The sequence below is a fragment of the Macrotis lagotis genome, chromosome 1 (genome assembly GCF_037893015.1).
Source record: "Macrotis lagotis isolate mMagLag1 chromosome 1, bilby.v1.9.chrom.fasta, whole genome shotgun sequence".
Taxonomy (NCBI): domain Eukaryota; kingdom Metazoa; phylum Chordata; class Mammalia; order Peramelemorphia; family Peramelidae; genus Macrotis; species Macrotis lagotis.
The window spans coordinates 870,109,406-870,115,405 of record NC_133658.1 but is presented as its reverse complement, the minus strand read 5'-3'; the positions used below and the strand labels follow the sequence as shown (position 1 = coordinate 870,115,405).

Genomic DNA, 6,000 nt, shown 5'->3' with positions numbered 1-6,000 from the left:
TAAAGCAAGGACTGTTTAATTTTCATCTTTTTTATCCCTTAACAAATTAATAAGTGTTTGGGGCTAAATTAGAACTCAGCTCCCTAGAGTCCAGGTCTCCTCTACAGGAAGAACAAGGTCCTAGAGAGGAGGCTGAGAGGAAGCGCCTTTACACACTGCGCATGTCCAGCTAGAGGGCGGGGCCCAGGGACCGGAGGCTCCTGCTGCGGCTGCGCAGCGTCTTCTCCAATCCTCCGGCGCCTCCTCCGCTTCCGCCCGCCCTCCCCCGCCGGGTGGCGTGCGCGCTGACGTCAGCGGCGTGCCCCTGCCCGGGAGCGGAGGAAACCCCGCGCCGTGCTGCCAACGCCCCGGCGGAGAAGCTGAGGTGAGTGCGGGGGGCCCGGGGCTTCTTTCGGGGGGCAGGTCGCCCCCCTTCTCCTGGCCGCCCCCGCGGGCCTCCGCCCGGCGCCCGGCGCCAGCTCGCGGCGGGGTCTGCGCGCGCCTCGGTGGCGAGGGAGGCCGGGCCCGCCCGGGGCGGCCGGGGGGCGGCGGGGCGCCGAGGGTCCTCGGGCCGAGCTGTCAGCGGCCGCGGCGGGAGCCGGGCGCGGGGGCGCGGGGGCGCGGGGGCGCGGGGGGCGCCGGGGAGGGGGCGCCCCCGGCCGCCGCCGCCGCCGCCCTCCGGCCGGGCGCCCACTTCCTGCTTCGCCGCCGACATTTTGCGGCGCGGGGGGAGGGGAGCGGAACCGCCGCCCCGGGGAAGCGGGTCCGTGCGGGCTCCCGGGCCGCGGCGGCGACGCCCTTCCTGCCCGCCCCGCGCGGCCAGCGCCCCCCGGAGCCCCCGGCCCCCTCCCGCGGGCAGCGCCTTTGTTCCTCCGGGTGCTTTAAAGCCCCCCGAAATGCGGGCTGGGGTGACGTCATGGCCCCAGCCGGGGCAGCCCCCCGAGTCGCCGCGAGCCGGAGCCCGCAGCCTCGCACACCGGCGCCCTGCCCAGGCCGGGCCGGGCCGCATGAGGCCGCGCAGCATCCTCCGGGGACGGCCCCGGCGCCCTTTAATGGGGGCCTGCATTCTTGGGGGAACTGGACCCAGTCAAAAACAGAAGCACCCGGTCTCCCCCCACCTTGATCAGCCTATTAAATAGCATTTATTTCATCATCAGGCTCAAGGTCCCCCCTCCCCCTGCAGTCTGAATGTGAAGCCGCGCTTTCCCTCCGTCCTCCCTAGATTTCGTAGTTAAAAATTACATTTTTAGATTTTTAGAAATAATGCCCTCTGAGAAGAAGTCAGTAATTTTTCAGCCGGTGAGTTTTTATCCTAACGTACTAATCTTTGGACTTCAAAAGCGTTATGTACTTTGAAAACTTGACACTGCCGTGATGCATATAAGTATGATCAACTCATGTTTGAACATGTAGTTTGAACTGGTTTTTCCTTTGTGTGTGTGTGTGTGTGTGTGTGTGTGTGTGTGTACCAAGCGGAGCTATGGACTGAAGTCACACAGGCTTTAGTTTTGATATGAGAAAGCATATTTAGCTTTTTGTGATACGCTGGCTGTGTATCCTTGATCTTTCATTTTTCAAGCGGTCTTGATATTTCTTTTTTTAGGTTTTGCAAGGCAAATAGGGTTAAGTGGCTTGCCCAAGGCCACACACAGCTAGGTAATTATTAAGTGTCTGAGACCGGATTTGAACTCGGGGACTCCAGGGCCACTCTTATCTAGCTGCCCCTGGTCTTGATAGTTTGAGGAAGTCTTTTTTTTTTTTTTATGTAGCTTGAATCTTTTTGGAAGATCTTTCCTTGAAAAAGAATTGTTGTTTTAGAAATATTGTTTAGAAATTGTTTAGAAATGTTATTTGAAAATATTTAGAAATATTAAAATGAGACTCTTAGCTGTTTAGAAGAAGCTTTAAAAGTTATGTCTGTTTAATAATTACAAATTTCACTTCTCTGGTAAGTAATCACATGGTTGAGATTTTATTGAGTTCTGGGTGTGAAACCAAACAGACACTGGTTGTTGACTGGTTGAGGCAACTGTGGATTGCAAATTAATTTTAAAAACATTTCTAAAAGCCCTGAAAATACACATTGAGAAGTGGCTTGGGGGCAGCTAGGTGGTACAGTGGATAGAGCACCGGCCCTGGAGTCACGAGTGCCCCAGTTCAAATCCGGCCTCAGACACTTAATAATGGCCTAGCTGTGTGTGGCCTTGGGCAAGCCACTTAACCCCATTGCCTTGCAAAAACTTAAAGAGAGAGAGAGAGAGAGAGAGAGAAGTGGCTTGGTGTAGTGAATAGAGTACTTGGTCTTGGAGCCAGAAAAGTTCAGATTGTTCCATAGACACTTAATGACCAGGCAAGGTAATAATTTCTCTATACCTCACTTTCTTCATTTACAAGATGAATTACTGCTTTGAAATACCTGTTCATGCTACAGCTCTTTCATTAATTATGTCCACAGCACTACTGAATTAACTCTTTTAGAGCTAACTGATTCTGAGTTTTTGTTAGGAAGTTGTGAAGTTGATCTAATTTTGGAACTAAAGAAGGCAATCTAGAGGATGTAGGTTTAACTAATACCAGGCAGGTATTGAGTGAAGCCCTGCATTTCGTAAAACTATTTTTTTTATTTTTTAGGATTTTGCAAGGCAAATGGGGTTTAGTGGCTTGCCCAAGGCCACACAGCTAGGTCATTATTAAGTGTCTGAGGCCGGATTTGAACTCAGGTCCTCCTGACTCCAGGGCCGGTGCTCTATCCACTGTGCCACCTAGCTGCCCATGTAAAACTTTATCTTGGGTTTGGTAGCTTGTTTTTCCTTAGTTGAAAGCTTATCCCTGATGTATCCCTTCCAGGTTATTGTTGAAGCTTCACTAGTTTTTTTTTTAAACGTGATTAAAGAAATAAAAGAATGTTTTGAATTTACTTTTCACATCCAGAGAATGTTAAGGATAAGTCTTAGAGATTCAAGATAAACTATGTTGTTGCCTAGGTACTTATAAAATTCCTTGAATACAAATTTTCTTGATACACTTTTGTTACTTGCCTTGGGGTCCTTCCTCTTTTTCTCAAGAAAGGAAAATGCGTTTTTTTTAACTTTGTAGAATTGCTAAGTATGTCAACTGTTTGTCATATATGGGATTTAACCCTAATCCCCATTCCTCTCTTGACAATTTTATCTGAGCTTCCTTAGACTGGTACCTTTTAAAAATCTGCACTTTATGGCTTCCATGGTATTGCTTCATCCTGGTTTATCTTGTATAATGGAAAAAATGCTGATCTGGAGTCTGGGTCCCTAGGTTTTTTTTGTGGCTTGCCCCGTAAGCTTTGTCAATTTTGAGGGAGTCATTTAACCTCTGAATTTTTTTCATGTGTGTTGCAAATCAGTTGAGGAGTGTAGTTACATGACTTTGCTGCAAATATTTCTGGCCACAATGATAGGTAGGTCTTTTATTGTGAATTTTCTATACTTTTTCCTTAAGTTTCTTAAATAACTCTATATTTTGATTTTGATTATTGTATAGTTCTTCTAATCTACCTCTCACCATTGTCTCCTGCATCCTGTCACCTTCCATAGATTTTACTAGGACCTCAAAAGTATAGTAATCTATTCTCTTGTACTTCTAAGCGTAAATTATTTTTACTGTCTCATCCTCTTGGTCATTTAAAAATTAATAGCTTTTCAATTCCAACCATAATCCTTAACCTACGGTCTTCTCCCACCTGACCCCCCCTCCCCCAACCCCTTTAAAAAACAGAATCCAATTCCTGGTCATCTGCTTAGACTTTTTTCTTTTCCTATTACTCATCTGAAATATTTCAGCTGCCATCTTTATCACATCTTAGATACCACAGTCCTCCAGCAGGTTATGTTGCTTTATTTTCTCTTCCCTTTTCACCTTCCTTGCTTCTAGAAGGGAATATCTAAAAATAGGAGGACTGTGACAAGCTTTTCCAAGTAGACAAATAAGTCAATGCTCTCTATGGCTTTTCAGACATGAAAATGTAGATAAAGTAATTACTAATGTTTTAGCAATTCTCATTAAGGTGGTGAGAAATCTAATTCTGTTGTGGCAAAAATGAGATAAGCAATGATACAGATCACCTTTATTTACCAACTTTTTTTGAAAGATTTTATTTATTTTGAGTTTTACAATCCCCCCCCCCCCCAAGGCATTCTGTTAGTCTTTACATCTATGGTATACATTGATCTCAGTTGAATGTGATTGAGAGTGAAATCATATCCTTAAGGAAGAAACATAAAGTATAAGAGATAGCAGAATTACATAATAAGATATCTGTTTTTTTCCTAAATTGAAGGTAATAAATAGTCTTTAGTCTTTGTTCAGTCTTCCACAATTCTTTCTCTGGATACGGTATTCTCCATCGCAGATAGCCCCAAATTGTCCCTGGTTGTTGCACTGATGGAATGAGCAAGTTCATCAAGGTTGATCATCTCCCCCGGCCCCATGTTGCTGTTAGGGTGTATGTTTTCCTGATTTACCAACTATTTTTGTTAGATTTGAATTCTGTTGGCAACAAAGTTTGTTAGTAGAAAGGAAATTTAAAACTTTGAAAATGAGGTTTCTTTAAAAAATGATGTATGTTCTTACTAGGAATGACTAGTGTACTTTAGGGATTATGATATATAAAGATTTGTGTTGCTTCAATGAATGCCATGAATTCCAATGTCAAAAGTAGTTTTTGGCTATAATTTTTAGGTATTATATGTACAACTTAAAAGCTAGTGGTTAGCTTAGTTAATACTAGATTTGATGTAAATGTTTTTGAGCTATTTGGGTTATTTTACTTTTGGTCCCTCAAGTTATTTATTTTACTCTGTTCATTATATAGCTATGGGGAGGGATTCATTAGTATTTAAAGATAATTTAATATTTGTGAATCTGTATTTTTAGGGCTGGTATAAAGAGGAAAGGTTGTACAAGATGAGAATTCTTTTTTTTTTTTTTTTTTGGTTTGGTTTTTGCAAGGCAGTGGGGTTAAGTGGCTTGCCTAAGGCCACACAGCTAGGTAATTATTAAGTGTCTGAGACCGGATTTGAATTCACATACTCCTGACTCCATGGCCTGTGCTCTATTGGCCACCCCTATCAATTTCTATGAAAGGAGGAGATGCTTTTACCTTGCTTTTGCTTCTAATCTCTAAATTACTAAAGCTATGTATAATAATTACTAAAGTTTATGTGCTAATAGTTACTGAAGCTTGTGTATTATGTATTATTGAAGAGAGGTTTATGGCTACTTTAATTTGGAATTACTTGGAGGAGTGTATAGTATTTTCTAGGTAAAAGAAATTTAGGGTCTGAATAGGAAGAAGGAAACAGACCTGACCTGGGAGTTAACAGTAATAAAATATTTCCATTCCCAGTCTTCCACTCATCCCACTTGGCTCAAATAAAATAGGTACATTGGGATTGGGTATTGGGATTGGGGGTTGATTCTTCCACCTATAGTGTCTTTGGATTAGGGTGCTTGCTTTTCAGGTGTCCTGGATTTAGCTTTCCTGGAACATTAACAGTAATGGCTTTAGTCCTTTTTAGCCTTTTGAAAGGTCTTGTGGTACAATGAAAAATTCTTGCTGGAGTTGGAGGTGGAGAACCTAGGTTTAAACCTTTTCTCTATCAATACGTGTAACCTTGTAACCTAGAACTTCCGGTGGGCCCCAGTTTCCTCATTTGTAAAATAAGAGTAGAAGGGAAGTTGGATTAGCTACACTTTCCATCGTCAACACCTTTAAGAACTTGAGGACGGCTCCCTCAAGGCTTCTCCAGTTTCTTCATTTGATGCTTGAATGGCATGAGCTCAAGTTCAGGTTGCTCTGTAGTTTATACAAATCCACATATACAGTCACATCTATTTATCCCAATATGTTTCTACTCAAGATGGATTTTTATCACCACTTTTCATCATTTTTTGTTGGAGATGGGTTTAAGGAGCAAAACTGAGCTTCCAGTGTAGTTATGAATTCAGCACTAAGAGGTTTTCTTTTTGAATGCTTGCTGCTCTCTG

The 6,000-nt window shown here is 43.7% G+C and overlaps 1 protein-coding gene across 2 annotated transcripts in view; it reads left to right on the top strand.

Moving 5' to 3' along the window:
- Positions 1-282: 282 nt before the first annotated feature.
- The window catches only part of CDC42 (cell division cycle 42), a 50,752-nt gene continuing 45,034 nt past the window's right edge, over positions 283-6,000 (top strand). The window contains exon 1 of one of the 2 annotated variants that reach the window (XM_074218187.1): positions 283-364. The gene's annotated coding sequence lies outside the window, so the exon portion shown is untranslated. The remainder of the gene's footprint in view (positions 365-6,000) is intronic. The other variant, XM_074218186.1, reaches the window with a different exon arrangement.